The sequence below is a fragment of the Symphalangus syndactylus genome, chromosome 16 (assembly GCF_028878055.3).
Source record: "Symphalangus syndactylus isolate Jambi chromosome 16, NHGRI_mSymSyn1-v2.1_pri, whole genome shotgun sequence".
NCBI lineage: Eukaryota > Metazoa > Chordata > Mammalia > Primates > Hylobatidae > Symphalangus > Symphalangus syndactylus.
This window is the reverse complement of record NC_072438.2, coordinates 18,342,435-18,361,513: the sequence shown is the minus strand read 5'-3', so window position 1 is coordinate 18,361,513 and position 19,079 is coordinate 18,342,435. Positions and strand designations below refer to the sequence as shown.

At 39.0% G+C, this 19,079-nt stretch overlaps 1 long non-coding RNA gene across 3 annotated transcripts in view; it reads right to left on the bottom strand.

Annotated features, from left to right (window-relative positions):
- The window catches only part of LOC129464412 (uncharacterized), a 104,013-nt gene that overhangs the window by 7,139 nt on the left and 77,795 nt on the right, over positions 1-19,079 (bottom strand). The window lies entirely within an intron of this gene.

The following is a 19,079-nucleotide window of genomic DNA, read 5'->3' as shown; positions in this document are numbered from 1 at the left end:
TCTTTTGGCCCCCATAGTTTCTGATTAGAAGTTGGTAGTAGTTATAATTATTGCTCCCTATATATTGCATGTTTTTCTCTGTATGATTACAACATCTATCCTTGGCGTTCCCCAGTCTCAGATGTGCCTCACCATGATTTTCATGTGTTTATCCTACTTAGAGTTTGCTGAGCTTCTTAGATCTGTACATTTATATCTTTCCCTAAATTTGAAAATGTTTCTGTTGTCATTTCTTCAAATATTTTTACCTGCAATTCTCTGTTCTTTCTCTTTAGGACTCCTGTTACCTAGATATTAGCTTTTTCAATATTGTTCCACAAGTTCCCGAGGCTCTTCATTTTTCCAATATTTTTCCCTGTTCTTCAGATTGGATAAATTCTATCATTCTATCCTAGAAGCTATCAACTCTTATTGCTTATAGGAATTTTCTTTTTCTCTGGAAGCTTTACCATGTCTTTAATTCTAGGGAAAAGTCTTGACCCCTTGACCCATCACGGGCCCAGGCCATTATGCTGCTGCCAGGAGCTATTTCCAAAGACCTCATTGACTAATATCAGGAGAAAACCAAACCGAGTACCAAATTAATACATAGCAGAAGCTATTCACAAACTTAAAGATGACCTACAAGTTCATTCTCAAGGAGATCACAGTGATGACTGCAGCAGTTTCCCAATTACAGAGCCTCTCAAGTGCCTTATTTCCACTGGGCAGTGAAAAAACCTTGAGTTTGCATAATCTAGTATACTTGCCACCTCTTCATTTAAATGGTCTCTTTACCTAGCTCAGTTGCTGCTTTGACAACTCAGTGAATTCTCACTCTTACAGAGTTTGACCTCTTCTTGAAGTTTTCCAAAAGAGAATTTGAAGACTCCAGTGAAACTTCCATAAGATCCTGGTGATGGGGATGGGAGACACAAGATCTTTGCACCTCCATGGTCTTGTTCTGGATTCTTCCTTTACAGCATAGTAGTAGGACTGGGCTGCCCCCCCGGACTCAGAAGAGTGATTCATCCAATTTAGATTTGGGGGAGGACATATGGTTCCAGAAATTTTCTGTTTGAAGGCCCCTGTAACTAATGGCATTCCACTTCTCATTGAGCCTCTGTCAGTCCACTTTCTAAGCATTTTAGTGCCCCATTATGGCCAGGCATTCTCTCAAGCTGACCCATTTCCTACCTTTAGCCGTCACTTAGCATTGTATGAGAAGTAGGTGCATGTGATGTTTCTTCTAGTGTTTATAGCCTATGCTAGAATTCTTATGGAGGCAAGTCACTTCTAGTGGTCCTCCTTTTGGTCCCTGATCAATTTGGCCCAGTTATTCTCCACTGCCCCTGAGTCCATGTATATTCTTATTTCAAGCCACTTATCTCTTTAACCAGGTATATCACCCAATTCTCTGCCCCACTGTTTTTCATGCCACCTCTGAGCAGGGGTCTCAGGGCTGCAGAAGTCTATTTGTCATTTATACCCACATACCAAGCCAACTTATCCAAAGCCTGAGCTTTTTCTTCCTCTATTAGCTGGTTACAGGGAATCCCTCCCCACCCCAGCCCCAGAGAGCTGTATGAGCTACTCTATGGACTATTAAAAGGAATTATACTGGAAGGAGAACTCCTGACACTGCCTCATCAGCAAACTGTGGTTGCTATTCCACATTCTCCAGAGTCAATATGAAATGTGGCCTATCAAAGTCTTGTGAGCCTGGATGTAAGAGAATCTAACAAGACCCCTAGAGATCATAGCAGGCTACATGGTCATTTCAAGTACCACGATGCCATGTACCATGCTCAGTTTCTACCAGCACGTGGGCCTAGAGCAACTCATGCATTGGCATAAAAGGCAAGCATTGGGGATGGATTCAGGTACTATTAGTTTACATCTGCATGCCTTCAAATAAAACTAACGCAATAACGAGAACATAACACAGGTGAGGTAGAGTGACTGAAGTAGCTAAGCAGTTTCTGGTCCATAGGATTACTAAAGTTAGAACTCAGGGATTGGGTTAAATAACATTAAATAAGGCTGAGAGAAATAGTGAGCTAGAAGACGGAGCTGAAGAAATTGCAGTGTAAAGACAGATGGAAACAGAAAAGAGATTGGGAAACACGGAAGACTGAGTAAGAATGTCTTTAAATGTCTATTTGGAGTTAGAGAAAAACAGCTTAAAACACAGGGCAAAGGAAATAGTATTTGAGGCTGAAGAGATAATTATCGAAAATTAGCAAAACTAAAGAAAAACAAAACACCAATCCGGACTTGTGAAGCTTAACCAAATCTCAAGTCAAATAAAAAAAAATAGAAATTAGCGGGCTGGGCACAGTGGTTCATGCCTGTAATCCCAGCACTTTGGAAGGCCAAGGTGGGTGGATCATGAGTTCAGGAGTTCGAAACCAGCCTGACCAACATGGTGAAACCCCATCTCTACTAAAAATACAAAAATCAGCCGGGCATGGTGGTGTGTGCCTGTAATCCCAGCTACTCAGGAGGCTGAGGCAGGAGAATTGCTTGAACTTCGGAGGCAGAAGTTGCAGTGAGCCGAGATCATGCCACTGCACTCCAGCCTGAGCAACAGAGTGAGACTCCATCTCAAGAAAAAAAAAAAAAAAGAAATTAGCTACCAAGACACATCCTAATGAAACTGTAAAGACAAAGGCATGATCTTGAAAGCAGCCAGAGAGTAAATCATTCTTACTTAGGAAATATAAGTTGACAGTTGAGTAACAGGAACAATGAAAGCTACAAAGCAGTAAAATTATATCTTTAAAGTGATGAGGAAAATTTATAATACAGTCATGCATCATATCATGACAATTCAGTTTATGATGGACTGCATTTACAATAGCAATCCCATGATTATAATGGAGCTGTCAACTTCCTGTCACCTGGTGACATCATAGCCATCATAATGTTGTAGTACAATGCATTACTTTTCTGTTTGTGATGGTGTCGGTCTAAACAAATGTGCACCGACAGTGGTATAAATGTATACCACATATGATAATGTACAATACATAATACTTTATATAATAAATAACAGTTACCAGTTTTTTACTATACTATTATTGCTAAAGTATACTCCTACTTATAAATAGTAGACTGTGAAACAGTCTAGGCAGGTCCTTTAGGAGCTATTCCAGAAGAAAACATTGTTACAGGAGATGAAAGATCCATGTGTGTTATTGCCCCTGAAGACCTTCCAGTGGGACAAAATGTGGAGGTAAAAGATAATGTTATTGATGATCATGACTGTGTAGGCCAAGGCTAATGTGTGTTTCTCTTTGACTTGAACAAGAACATTTTACCAAGTAAAATTTAAAAAATGGAAAAATGCTTATAGAATAAGGATATAAAGAAAATACTTCTGTATAGCCATACACGGTGTTTTAAGCTAAGTGCCTTTTTTTTTTTTTTTTTTTTTTTTTTGAGACAGGGTCTCACTCTGTCACCCAGGCTGGAGTACAGTGGCTCAATCTCAGCTCACTGCAACCTCTGCCTCCAAGGTTCAAGCATTTCTCCTGCCTCAGCCTCCCAAGTAGCTGGGATTACAGGCATGTGCGACTACACCCAGCTAATTTTTGTATTTTTTAGTAGAGACTGGGTTTCACCATGTTGGCCAGGCTGGTTTCGAATTCCTGACCTCAAGTGATCCACCCGGCTTGGCCTCCCAAAGTGCTGCGATTACAGACCTGAGCCACTGCGCCGGGCTAAGCTAAGTGTTATAAAACAGTAAAAGAAATTTTTAAAAATTAAAAATTTACAGAATAAAAAATTACAGAAAACTGTGGCTAATTATTGAAAAATATTTACAAACTTAGTGTAGCCTAAGTGTAGAGTGTTTGTAAAACCTATAGTAGTATACACTAATGTCCTCGGCCTTCACATTCACTCACCACTGACTCACACAGATCAACTTCTAGTCCCTGCAGGCTCCATTCATGGCAAGTGCCCTATACAGGTGCACCATTATACTTTGTTTTTGCTGCTCCTTTTCTACATGTTTAGATACACAAATGTTTATTGTTGCGTTAAAATTGTCTGCAGTATTCAGTACAGTAACCTCCTATATAGGTTTGTAGCCTAGGAGGAATAGGCCATACCCCACAGCCTAGGTCTATAGTAGGCTATACCATCCAGGTTTTAGTATGCTCTATAATGTTTGCCCAACAGTGAAATTGCCAAATGACACATCTCTCAAAACATACCCAAACTGATAAGCAATGTAGGATTGAAAAATTTTTTAGACAAAAAGAATTTATGACCAACATAACCTCCCTAGGACAAATTCTAAAGGATACACCTCAAAAAAAAATAGTGACAGAAGAATGGGCTGTAATGCAAGCAATCATATTGGTAACAATTGGCCATGTAAAATAACAAAAATGATTTATCTGTGGTGTTTTTTAAAAGTGAAATAATGAGAATAGGTTTACTATATTATAGAAATCAGGGAGTGATTGGAGTTAAGATGTTCCATATGCCTTTATGTTCCAGAGGAAGATAAAAGTAATAATTGACTTTAGAGATGTTCATTTAAATAGGCACATTAACATTTCTGGGATGAAATAATTAAAATAGAATATCATGCTCTTGGTAGAGAGAATACAATAGTCTGTAAAGAAAAAGGCATCAAGAGGGAAACTAAAAATAATTGAGACAAATATAAAGCACAATAAGATAGGAGTAATAGTGGATCACAACAAATATGAAGGAAGTAAAATCTCTAAACAAGGATTCTTAGACTTGTTTTAAAATAAAATTTGTCACTTATAAGAGACTCACCTAAAACAGAAAGGCACGGTAAAAAGTAAAAAGATTGAAAAAGAGATTCTAGGCAGATGCTAACTTGAAAATGCTGAAATATCATTTCCCCACCTCCCTCCATCTCACACAAATAGACTTAAATTAAAAAGCATTTAACAGGGAAATCTTCATAAAATTATTTCTGTCATTATGGATTTATCACATCTGGGAGAAAAATCCACATATGTATAGAATTTACTGGCATCACATGTGGCTAGAAATGTTAATGTGCCTATTTAAATGAACATCTCTGAAGTCAATTATTACTTTTATCTTCCTCTGGAACATAAAGGCATATGGAACATCTTAACTCCAATCACTCCCTGATTTCTATAATATAGTAAACCTATTCTCATTATTTCACTTTTAAAAAACACCACAGAAAAATCATTTTTGTTATTTATAAACATTTTCTTATTTATAAATCATTTTGTGATCACACAGTAACATGCCCCTACAGGGGACTCCCCTCCACACCCCAACCTTCCCCTGTTCCCTGCAAAAATGCTTTTGGCTTAGCATGCATCAACCACTTGGAAATAGCAAGATAGGGAATGAGGATCAATGTGGTGAGCTTTAACTCAAGAAGAAAGATGAGAATCCACTGGAATCATGAAGAACACCCCAGATCCCAGAGAGGACAATATGGGCAAATAACTCTCATGATGGTGTCTGGTTGGTAAAAGTGAGTGAAGCCCCAGTACATGAGAAAGGCAGTGAACCTTCCTTTAACTTTCCCCTGCCGAGCCAAGCAACCCAGGCCAAGGGAGAGCACTTTGTTTCTCCCAAGCCCTAGAGCTAACTAGGGGAGAGGCTTGCAGGCACTGAGAGGGCAAGACACTGGGAAAAAATTGCAGGCATTTTCCCAGACCAGGGACTGACAGCAGAACGCCATTTTAACCCAGGCACATATAAAGTCTGTCATTCTTTAGTGACATGGCAATGTGGCCATGCAGGCATTTTAGTCTCAGGCCAAAGACTCGAGCATTTGCACTGGAGCAGGTTAGTGGCTTCTAACGCCAGAATGGTGGAAAGCACCTCATCAGTAAGTGCCTGAATGGTGCTTTCCTGTTGTAGGTCTTGGGCAGCGATGGGGGTCCTAAGACCCGGGGGCGCGGAGAGGTGCTGGCTCTTCCCAGTCCCCGCATCGCAGGGGGTGCCTCACCCCCCTGCGATGGGGGTTCTAGGAACCAGGGGGGCAGAGGGGCTGGCTCCGAGTCCCTGCATCGCGGGGGGTGTGTTCAACCGCTGCGATATTGGGAGTAATATCCTCCTCTCCCCCTGAATAGAAGAAACATTATCACAGGCGGATGTGCACCCCTTGCGATATTGGAAGTAACATCATTTTCTCCCCCTCGGGATATTCGGAACAATATCACCGTGGGTGTGTACAGCCCCTGCGACATTGCCGCTAGTATCTTCCTCTCCCTCGCAGGATATAAGGAACAATGTCACAAGGGGGTGTACACCCCCTGCGATATTGGGCGTAATATCTTCCTCTCCCCTGCTGCCTATCATGAAGAATGTCACAGAAGGGGTGTACACCGCCTGCTCTATTGGGAGTGATATCATCCTCTCCGTCCCTGGATATTAGGAACAATATCCCTAGGGAGTGTACACCTCCTGCAATATTCAGACTAATATCATCCTCTCGCCCCCTGGATATTAGGATCAGTATCACAGGGGTGGTGTGCACCCCTGGCGAAATTGGAAGAAATATCATCCTCTCCACCTTTGGATGTTAGGGACAGTATCACGGGGGAGGTCTCCACCCCCTGTGATATTGGGAGTCATATCATCCGCTCCCCCCCAGGATATTAGGAACAAGATGACCGAAGGGATGTACACCCACTGCGATATTTTCCATAATGTCATCCTCTACCCCCTGGCTGTTAGGAGTAACATCATAGAGGGGCGTACACTTTCTGCGCTATTGGGAGTAATATCCTCTCCCCCACGGATATCGGGAACAGTTATATTAGTTATTAATATTGACAAATATAACAGTAGTAATCATCGATATTAATAATTACACTAGAGACAGTAAAATACGGATTAAAAATATAAACGATTACTATTAATAGCAATATCAATATTAATAATGAAATAATATCAGTAATTAATGTTAGTTAAATCAATCATAAGTGATGTTGGCAATAAAACAACAATTAATATTAATATTAATAACTATTATTAAAAATGATATTAATAGTAATAATTTTAATCATGCATAATCGTATCTTTAAAATAATCACTAATGATTAACATTATACTATTAATATTTCCATTGATAATTATTAAGACTGATGTTGGTTCCATATGAACTTTAAAGTAGTTTTTTCCAATTCTGTGAAGAAAGTCACTGGTAGCTTGATGGGGATGGCATTGAATCTATAAATTACCTTGGGCAGTATGGCCATTTTCACGATATTGATTCTTCCAACCCATGAGCATGGAATGTTCTTCCATTTGTTTGTATCCTCTTTTATTTCATTGAGCAGTGGTTTGTAGTTCTCCTTGAAGAGGTCCTTCACATCCCTTGTAAGTTGGATTCCTAGGTATTTTATTCTCTTTGAAGCAATTGTGAATGGGAGTTCACTCATGATTTGGCTCTCTGTTTGTCTGTTATTGGTGTACAAGAATGCTTGTGATTTTTGTACATTAATTTTGTATCCTGAGACTTTGCTGAAGTTGCTAATCAGCTTAAGGAGATTTTGGGCTGAGACAATGGGGTTTTCTAGATATACAATCATATCATCTGCAAACAGGGACAATTTGACTTCCTCTTTTCCTAATTGAATACCCTTTATTTCCTTCTCCTGTCTGATTGCTCTGGCCAGAACTTCCAGCACTATGTTGAATAGGAGAGGTGAGAGAGGGCATCCCTGCCTTGTGCCAGTTTTCAGAGGGAATGCTTCCAGTTTTTGCCCATTCAGTATGATATTGGCTGTGGGTTTGTCATAGATAGCTCTTATTATTTTGAGATACGTCCCATCAATACCTAATTTATTGAGAGTTTTTAGCATGAAGGGTTGTTGAATTTTGTCAAAGGCCTTTTCTGCATCTATTGAGATAATCATGTGGTTTTTGTCTTTGGTTCTGTTTATATGCTGGATTACATTTATTGATTTGCGTATGTTGAACCAGCCTTGCATCCCAGGGATGAAGCCCACTTGATCATGGTGGATAAGCTTTTTGATGTGCTGCTGGATTCGGTTTGCCAGTATTTTATTGAGGATTTTTGCATCAATGTTCATCAAGGATATTGGTCTGAAATTCTCTTTTTTGGTTATGTCTCTGCCAGGTTTTGGTATCAGGACGATGCTGGCTTCGTAAAATGTGTTAGGGAGGATTCCCTCTTTTTCTATGGATTGGAATAGTTTCAGAAGGAATGGTACCAGTTCCTCCTTGTACCTCTGGTAGAATTCAGCTGTGAATCCATCAGGTCCTGGACTCTTTTTGGTTGGTAAGCTATTGATTATTGCCACAATTTCAGAACCTGTTATTGGTCTATTCAGAGATTCAACTTCTTCCTGGTTTAGTCTTGGGAGGGTGTATTCCGCATCGCCAAGTCAATCCTAAGCCAAAAGAACAAAGCTGGAGGCATCACGCTACCTGACTTTAAACTATACTACAAGGCTACAGTAGCCAAAACAGCATGGTACTGGTACCACAACAGAGACATAGATCAATGGAACAGAACAGAGCCCTCAGAAATGATGCCGCATAGCTACAACTATCTGATCTTTGACAAACCTGACAAAAACAAGAAATGGGGAAAGGATTCCCTATTTAATAAATGGTGCTGGGAAAACTGGCTAGCCATATGTAGAAAGCTGCAACTGGATCCCTTCCTTACACCTTATACAAAAATTAATTCAAGATGGATTAAAGACTTATATGTTAGACCTAAAACCATTAAAATCCTACAAGAAAACCTAGGCAATACCATTCAGGACATAGGCGTGGGCAAGGACTTCAGGTCTAAAACACCAAAAGCAATGGCAACAAAAGCCAAAATCGACAAATGGGATCTCATTAAACTAAAGAGCTTCTGCACAGCAAAAGAAACTATCATCAGAGTGAACAGACAACCTACAGAATGGGAGAAAATTTTTGCAACCTACTCATCTGACAAAGGGCTAATATCCAGAATCTACAATGAACTCAAACAAATTTACAAGAAAAAAACAAACAACCCCATCAAAAAGTGGGCAGAGGACATGAACAGACACTTCTCAAAAGAAGACATTTATGCAGCCAAAAAACACATGAAGAAATGCTCATCATCACTGGCCATCAGAGAAATGCAAATCAAAACCACAGTGAGATACCATCTCACACCAGTTAGAATGGCCATCATTAAAAAATCTGGAAACAACAGGTGCTGGAGAGGATGTGGAGAAATAGGAACACTTTTACACTGTTGGTGGGACTGTAAACTAGTTCAACCATTGTGGAAGTCAGTGTGGCGATTCCTCAGGGATCTCGAACTAGAAATACCATTTGACCCAGCCATCCCATTACTGGGTATATACCCAAAGGACTATAAATCATGCTGCTATAAAGACACATGCACACGTATGTTTATTGCGGCACTATTCACAATAGCAAAGAGTTGGAACCAACCCAAATGTCCAACAACGATAGACTGGATTAAGAAAATGTGGCACATATACACCATGGAATACTATGCAGCCATAAAAAATGATGAGTTCGTGTCCTTTGTAGGGACATGGATGAAACTGGAAAACATCATTCTCAGTAAACTATCGCAAGGACAAAAAACCAAACACCGCATGTTCTCACTCATAGGTGGCAATTGAACAATGAGAACTCATGGACACAGGAAGGGGAACATCACACTCCGGGGACTGTTGTGGGGTGGGGGGAGGGGGGAGGGACAGCATTAGGAGATATACCTAATGCTAAATGATGAGTTAATGGGTGCAGGAAATCAACATGGCACATGGATACATATGTAACAAATCTGCACATTGTGCACGTGTACCCTAAAACCCTAAAGTATAATTAAAAAAAAAAAAAAAGAAAAAAGAAAATTATTAAGACTGATGTTGAATAATTAATAATATTACTCCTAATACCACAGGGGGTGTACACCTACCTGTGATATTGTTCCTAATATCCAGGGATGGAGAGCATGATGTTAGTTTTAATATCGCAGTAGGTGTACACTCACCCTGTGACACTGATCCTAATATCCAGGTGGTACAGTATGACATGACTGCCAACATAGCAATGAATGTACAGCCACCCGGCGATATTGCTCCTAATATTCACGGAAGAAGCATATGATATTACTCCCAATATCGCAGGGAGTGTACACCTCTTCTGTGATATTGTTCCTAGTATCCCGAAGGGGAGAGGATGAAAATAATTCCAGCATCGCAGGCTGTGTTCACCCACCCTGTGATATTGTTATTAATATCCTGAAAGGGAGAGGATGATATTACTCCCCATAATAGATAGATATTACTCCCCATAATAGAGCAGGAGGTGTACACCCACCTTGTGATATTCTTCCTAATATTCAGAGGCCGAGAGGTTGATATTACTCTCAATATCACAGGAAGTGTACACCCCATGTGAGATGGTCCTTAATAATAGTCCAAGACGGAGGGGGTGATATGACTACATATATCGCAGAAAGTGTACACCCCCCAGGGATATTGTTCCCATGATCCTGGAGGGAAGAGGATGATATTACTTTAAATATCACAGAAGGTGGACACGCCCCCACTGATATTGTTTGTAATTGCAACGTGGGAGAGGAGGATATGACACCAAATATCGCTAGGAGTAGAAACACCCTTGTGATACTGTTCTTAATCTTCAGGGAGGAAGACGATGATATTACTCCCAATACGCACAGGTGTACACCCATCGGTGAAATAGTTCATAATTTCCAGAGGGGGAGATGATATTACCGACAATATGGTAAACAGGCTGTGAGTCCACCGCGGATCCTAAAAACCAGAAGGGGAGAGGGGCTGGCTCTTACTCCCCGTATCGCAGGGGGTGCCTCACCCCCCTGTGATGGGGGTCCTGAGAGCCAGCAGGGGAGAGGGGCTGGCTCTTACTCCCCATATCGCAGGGGGTGCCTCACCTATGCCATCCCACCCTCTCTATGCAGAGGTTGTGGTATAGTGGGGCCTTCTATAATCTATGCCCAGGCAGATCTTTAGGCCTCCCTGGGGTACCCTTCTCCTGGATTAGCAGTTTAGGCTGCCCTTCCTACCTGTACAGAAAACTTGAGGCTGAGAAGTTTCCCAATTCCATGCCTAGACACACATCTGGGCACTTTGTGGCCACCCAATGGACTCTCCCTTGTGCTGATGCTGGCCACTGGAGGACCTATAGGTAGTCCAGCCTCACCTTCTTGTCTGGTTCCACGCATCTTGCCTCCAACCCTCCCAAGTCTGATCAGAAGGTTCAGGCCACTGTGTACTCTACACACCAGCCCATTGTCCAAGGCAACAGAGTTCTCCCAGCAAAAGGGGATCAAATATATACCCAGCTATGTTAGCTGCAGTTGGCTCTTACCCATAAGCACCTTCTCCTGACTTGTAGGTCAAACTGCACAGCCTAATATAAAACCTGCTGACCCAAGTGCACAGGTCTATAGAAGCAAAGCCAAAGGACCCTACTCAACATTCTCTTCAGTCACATCCTCTAAGTGAGGGTAGGAAAGAGAAAAAGGAAAAATAATCTTATAGGTTAAGAAATTAAAATTTAAAAATCTTACCTGCATGAAAATAGTTGCAAAAATTACAAGTGCTAGCATCTCCAGATGAGATGGAACCAGCACAAGAATTCTTGCATGGTGAAAAGCCTAAATGTAGTGACACAAAAAGTCTAAATGTAGTGATCACACTAGCTCTCTCCAGCAATGGTCCCTAACGAAAATGGAAACTCAGAAATGACAGATTAGGAACTCAAAGTATGGATTGCATGGCAGCTCAACGACATCCAAGACAAGATTGAAAATCAACACAAAGAAACTTCTAAAGCAATCCAAGAAATGAAGGAAAAGAAACATCTTAAGAAATCAATCAGAACTTCTGGAATTGAAAAACCTCACTTGAGGTATTTCAAAATACAATTGAAAGCTTTGTCAATAGACTGGACCGAGCACAAGAAAAAATTTAAGAGCTCGAAGACCAATCTTTTGAACTAACCTTGTCAGGCAAAAATTTAAAACAGAATTTTTAAAAATGAACAAATTCTGAGAAATACGAGATTATATAAAGCAACCAAACCTACAAATTATGGCATTCCTGAGAGAGAAGGAGAAAAATAATCTGGAAAACACTTAAGAAAATTTCTCTAATCTGCTACAGAGGTAGACATCCAGACAAAAGAAATACAGAGAACAGCTGCAAGGTACCATACAAAATGAACATCACCAAGGCATATAGTCACCAGACTGTTTAAGGCCAATGCTAAAGAAAAAATCTTAAAAGCAGCTAGATAAAAGGTCAGATGATGTACAAAGGGAGCCCCATCATGTTAACAGTGGATCTTCAGCAGAAACTTTACAAGCCAGGAGAGATTGGGGGCCAATTGTAGTATTCTTAAGGAGAGGAAATTTTGACCAAGAATTTCATATCCTGCCAAACTAAAGCTTCATAAGCAAAGGAGAAATAAAATCTTTTCCAGACAAGCAAGTGCTAAGGGAATTCATTACAGCTGAACCAGCCTTACAAAAGATCCTTAAGGGAGTTCTAAACATGAAAAAGAATGAATGATACCTGCTACCACTAAAAGACAAAGTACGTAACCCACAGACCCTAAAAAGGAAACACACAATAGAAACTACAAAACAACCAGCTAACAACCTTCATGATAGAATCAAAACTTCATGTCAATATTAACTTTTAATGTAAACAGTCTAAATGCCCCATTTAAAAAGGCACAGAGTTGCAAGTTGGATAAAAAACCAAGACCCATTCAACTTCTGTCTTCAAGAGACCTGCCTCACACATAATGAAGCCCATAGGCTCAAAGTAAAAAGTTGGAGAAGGAAAACAGAGAGCAGGGGTCACTATGATATCAGATAAAACAGACTTTAAACCAACAACAGTGAAAAAGGACAAAGGCAGGCATTATATATCAATAAAGGGTTCAACTGAACAAGAAAAATATTCCAAATAGAACTATTCCAAATATGTATACCCAATGTTGGAGCACCCAGATTCAGAAAACTAGTGCTTCTAGACCTATGAAAAGACTTAGACAGCAACATAACAGTGGAGGACTTTGACATCTCACTGACAGATCACTGAAGCAGAACACTAATCAATAAATTTTGGACTTAAACTCTGCACTTAACCAATTGCTCCTAATGGACATCTACAGAATATGCCATCCATCAACCAAATATACACTCTTCTTATATGCACCTAGAACACACTCAAAGATTGGCCACATGTTTAGCCATAAAGCAAGTCTCAAATTAAAAAAAAAGAAACACCAAATATACTCTTGGATCACAGTGGAATAAACAGAAATACCAAGAAGAGCTCTCAAACACTACACTATTACATAGAAATATAAATAACTTGCTCCTGAATAACTTTTGGTAAACAACAAAGGCATAAATTTAAAAGTTATGTGTAATAAATGAAAACAGACAAAACATACCCAAAATCTCCAGAATGCAGCACAGTGTTAAAAGCAAAGTTTACAGTGCTAAATGCCTAACTCGAAAAGTTAGAAAGATCTCAAATTAACATCACACTTGGAGAAACTAGAAAAACAAGAACAAACTAACCCCAAAGCTAGCAGAATAACTAAAATTAGGTCAGAACAAAACAAAATTGGGAACCAAAAATCTGATCAATGAAACCTAAAGTTGGCTTTTTTGAAAGGATAAACAAGATCGATAGACTGCTAGCAAGATTAACAAAGAAAAAGATACAAATAAGCACAATCAGAAATGACAAAGTTTGCACTACAACTGATCCAACAGAAATACAAAAGATCCTCAGAGACTATCATGAACACCTCTATGCATACAACTTAATCTAGAGGAAACCGGCCAGGCGCGGTGGATCATGTCTGTAATCTCAGCACTTTGGGAGGCTGAGGCGGGCAGATCACGAGGTCAGGAGATCGAAACCATCCTGGCCAACACAGTGAAACCCCGTCTCTACTAAAAATACCAAAAAAAAAAAAAAAAAAAAAAAATTAGCCGGGCATGGTGGCGGGCGTCTGTTGACCCAGCTATTCGGGAGGCTGAGGCAGGAGAACAGCGTGAATCCGGGAGGTGAAGCTTGCAGTGAGCCGAGATGGCGCCATTGCACTTCAGCTTGGGTGACAGAGCAAGACTCCATCTAAAAAAAAAAAAAAAAAAAGGAAATCTAGAGGAAACTGATACATTCCTGGAAACATACAACCTCCCAAGATAGATTGAGAAAGAAATTGAAGCCCTGAACAGACCAAGAGCATTCTGAAATTAAGTCAATAATCTACAAACCTACCAACCAAAAAAGACAGCAGACCAGAAGGATTCACAGCTAAATTCACATCTAAATTCTACTAGACATACAAAGAAGAGCTGGACCCAATTCTATTAAAACTATTCCAAAAAATCAAAGAGGAGGTACTCCTCCCTAATTCAATCTATAAAACACCACTCTGATACCAAAATGTGGCAAAGATGCAACAAAAAGAGAAAACTACATGCCAATATCCCTGATGAAAATAGGTGCAAAAAATCTCAATGAAATGCTAGCCAGCGAAAATCAACAACACATTAAATGTATCATTCATCATTACTAAGTGGGATTTATTCCAAGGATGCAAGGAGGGTACAACATATGCAAATCAATATGATATATCAACAGAATGGATAAAAATCCTATGATCATTTCAACTGATGCTGAAAAAGCATTTGATAAAATTCAACATTCCTTCATGATAAAATCCATCAATAAACTGGTTATAGAAGGAACATACCTCAGTATCATAAAGGCCATATATGACACATCCACAGTATTATACTGAACAGGAAAAAAAAAAAAGTCTTTCCTCTCAGATCAGGAACAAGACAAGGATGCCTACTTCTACCATTGTTAACGTAATACTGGAAGTCCCAGCTAGACAATCAGACAAGAGAAAGAAATAGGGGCAGCCAAATTGGAACAGAAGTTAAATTAACCTTGTTTACAGATCATATGATCTTATTTTTAAAAAAACCTTAAGACTCCACCAAAAAACTATTAGCGCTTATAATTAAATTCAGCAAAGTTGGAGCATACAAAAATGAACATACAAAAATTAGTATCATTTCTATATAACAACAGTGAACAATTGGAAAAAATCATAAAGTAATTCTATTTACAATAGCTAGAAATAAAATACCTGGGAATAAACTTAACTAAAGAAGTAAAAAATTTCTACACTGAAAACTATAAAACATTGATTCAAGAAATTGAAGAGGACACAAAAAATGCAAAGACATTGCATGTTCATGGATTGGAAGAATGAATATTGCCAAAATGTCCATATTAGCCAAAGCAACCTATAGATTTAATGCAATATGTATCAAAATACCAATGACATTCTTCAAAGAAATAAAAGCCCTGTAATTTATATGGAACCACAAAAAAACCAGAATAGCTGAAGCCATCTCAAGCAAAAAGAACAAAACTGGAAAAATCACATTATCTGACTTCAAATTATACCATAGAGTTACAGTAACCAAAACAGCATGGTACTGGCATAAAAACAGATACATAGATCAATGGAACAGAGAACCCAGATATAAATCCATACATCTAAGGTGAACTCATTTTCAAGAATGGTGCCAAGAACATATATTACATTGGGGGAAAAAACAGTCCAATAAATGGTGCTGGGGAAACTGGATATCCATATGCAGAAGAATGAAACTAGACCCCCTATCTCTTACCATATGCAAAAAAAATGGATTAAATACTTAAATATAAGACATGAAATTGCTCAAACAAAACACTGGAGAGACTCTCCAGGACATTGGTGTGGGCCAAGATTTCTTGGATAATACTCCAAAAGCAAGGCAACCGAAAGAAAAAAAAAAAAAAGACAAATGGGATTACATCAAGTTAAAAAGCTTCTGCACAACAAAGGAAGCAAAGTGAAGGGACAATCCACAAAACAAGAGAAAATATTTGCAAACTACCCACCTGACAAGGGATTGATAACCAGAATACATAAGCTCAAACAACCCAAGAAAATAAAATCTCAATCCAATGTAAGAATGGGCAAAAGATCCAGATACACATCTCTCAAGACACACAGATGGCAAACAGGTACATGAAAAACATGCTCAACATCACTGATCATCTGAAAAATGCAAATCAAAACTATGAGATGTCATCTCATCCCAGTTGAGATGGCTTTAATCCAAATGATAGGCAACAACAAATGCTGATGAGGGTGTAGAGAAACAGGAGTCCTTGTATAATGTTAGTGGGAATGTGAATTACTACAAGTGCTATGGAGCAAAGTATGGAGGATCCTCAAAAAAAAAAACCTAAAAATAGAACTCCCATATGATCCAGCAATCCCACTGCTAGGTATATACCTCCAAAGAAAGGACATCAATCTATCAGAGAGATATCTGCACTTCCACATTTATTGCAGCACTATTCACAATAGCCAAGATTTAGAAGTAACCTGTGTCCATCAACAGACAAATAGATAAAGTGTTGTACATATACACAATGGAGGACCATTCAGCCACAAAAACCAATGAAATTTTGTCATTTGCAACAACATGAATGGAACTGGAAGTCTTTATGTTATGTGAAATAAGCCAAACACATTATGTTATGTGAAACAAAGACAAATGTCACATGATCTCACTCATTTGTGGGAGCTAAAAATGAAAACAAACTCATGGAGGTAGAGTGCAGAATGATGGTTACCAGAAGCTGAGGAGGATAGTGAAGAGAGTAGGGGAAGTACGGATGGGTAATGGGAACAAAAATATAGTTAAAATGAGTAAGATCTCGTATTTGATAGCACAACAGCATAATTTACTGCACACTTAATAGCTATTATATAATTGGAAAGCTCATAACACAAAAACATGATAAATGCTTGGGGTGATGGATATCCCATTTACCTTGATGTGATTTTACATGGTATGCCTGTATCAAAATGTTTTATGTACCTGATATGTATATGTACCCATAAAACTTAATTTTTTAAAAAAGGAACAATGATATTTAAAAGACAAGAGGCACTAAGGGTATGTAAGAGGCTGTTATGATCGTTGCCTTCTCCAGCCCCTGAAGAAGTTTTCCAGGGATTTAAGAGCCAGTCTACCTGTAGGAAAAGCTTGTTTATAAATGGGGAGAACCCTTTATTAACATTTTTAAAATTGTTTCAAAACAAACACTTAAGCATTGTTATTTTGCTATCTTCACTTAAATTTTTGTAAGATAGAAAATATTAACATTTATAAGATACTCTTTTCCCTCACCCACCTGTCCAATGCTGGTCAGCGCTAAACCCTATTTGGAGATCACTTTAGGTGTGAAATTTACATGATTCATATTCTACCTAATAATGCTATTAATACTACTACAAGTTGTAAGCTTCTCATAGTTTCTTTTCCCTCTTGGTGCAAGTTAATGGAATTGCCTTGAAATTCCTTGTTTCTTTGTCTAAAGTTTTTCCATGAGAAAAGCAAGTATCTAAGTGTAAAATCCTCAGCATCCCCGCCAAGTTGCAGAAGAACAAAAATATGCAAATTGGCATTAGATCCAGTATTAGAGATCCTAAAAGACCTGTAGGGAACTCTTCTGAATGTAATTCAGAGGGTTTGAAGATTATGAGGTAAAATGACTTAATTACATTTTAATTCTAGTTCACATAATAACAGAATCCAATTAAAACACTAATTTAAATTGCCCTTATCTGGGGATTTCAAAGATACTTATATAGCTTCTCCCTGATTCTATCAAGTGAAATGAAAATGCAAACCCAACATGTTACATTTTATTTCATGCAAGATTTTGGCTTTTGGTTTTTAAAAAATGCCTAAATGAAATGCCCCTAAATCCTAACATTTGCCTCATAGAGCAGGTAATTTACTATAACCTACACACTTAAGATTATGTAAGTGCAAACAGATGTTCAATTAAATTGAACATAATTAAACGTAGTATCTATTATTTCTCGGAAACTCATACTATATTACAAACTATGTGGCTCTACTTGTTCCATTTTCCTTAAAACTTTACTAGGAGAGAGTGTTAAATTTATCTGACAAATCCTTTATATCAGGTTTTTTTTTTAAAAAATGCCTAATTGACCCAGACTAATACAATACTAAGATAGTTTAGTTTTCTGGGGATTTCTAGAAAAGTAATTCTAAGAAATGTTGATAGTCCCCATTACTACCATGTATGATTTTCTAGTTTCTTGTGAACGCATAAATTCATAACACTCAAGACGATTAAAATCAGTGTACAATTAACATTGACTTCTGACTATATGTGTGCATGTATGTGTGTTGCATTTACAATTATATCAAGGTAAAGTTAACAATTAAGAAAAATAATTACCTCCAGAGAATAGAAGCCTGGTGAATTAGAGAAAAGAAATTAGGTTGATAATTGTACTCCACCTGGGAGTAGGATTTGTTTGAACAGTAGATGCTTTGGGGACTGTATTCCGATTTGTTTTTCCAACATACTCCAGATTCTTTCTTTTGAGGCTTAACATGAGTTAAAAAAAAAAAAATCAAAGGAGTACTAAAAGGAAAAAAGATATTCACATTCAGCAAATAGCGCTAGATTTACATGTGTTGGAAAAGGTAAGCTGATGCATTTTCAGAAGAGTAGAGGAGAGGTTGGAGTGAGTCATGAGGCACATGAACCCTACAGTAAAGAAAATGTGGTAGAAACAGATACGACTGCCAGCACAGGTCAGAGGCAGAATCACCATAGGCAATCGTGTGATAAAAATATTGAAGGACCGGCAGGGCGTGGTGGCTCACGCCTGTAATCCCAGCACTTTGGGAGGCCAGGGCTGGCGGATCACGAGGTTAGGAGATAGAGACCATCCTGGCTAACGTGGTGAAACCCCGTCTCTAGTAAAAATACAAAAAATTAGCTGGGCGTGGTGGCGGGCACCTGTAGTCCCAGCTACTCCGGAGGCTGAGGCAGGAGAATGGCGTGAACCTGGGAGGCGGAGCTTGCAGTGAGCCGAGATTGCGCCACTGCACTCCAGCCTGGGTGACAGAGCGAGACTCTCTCAAAAAT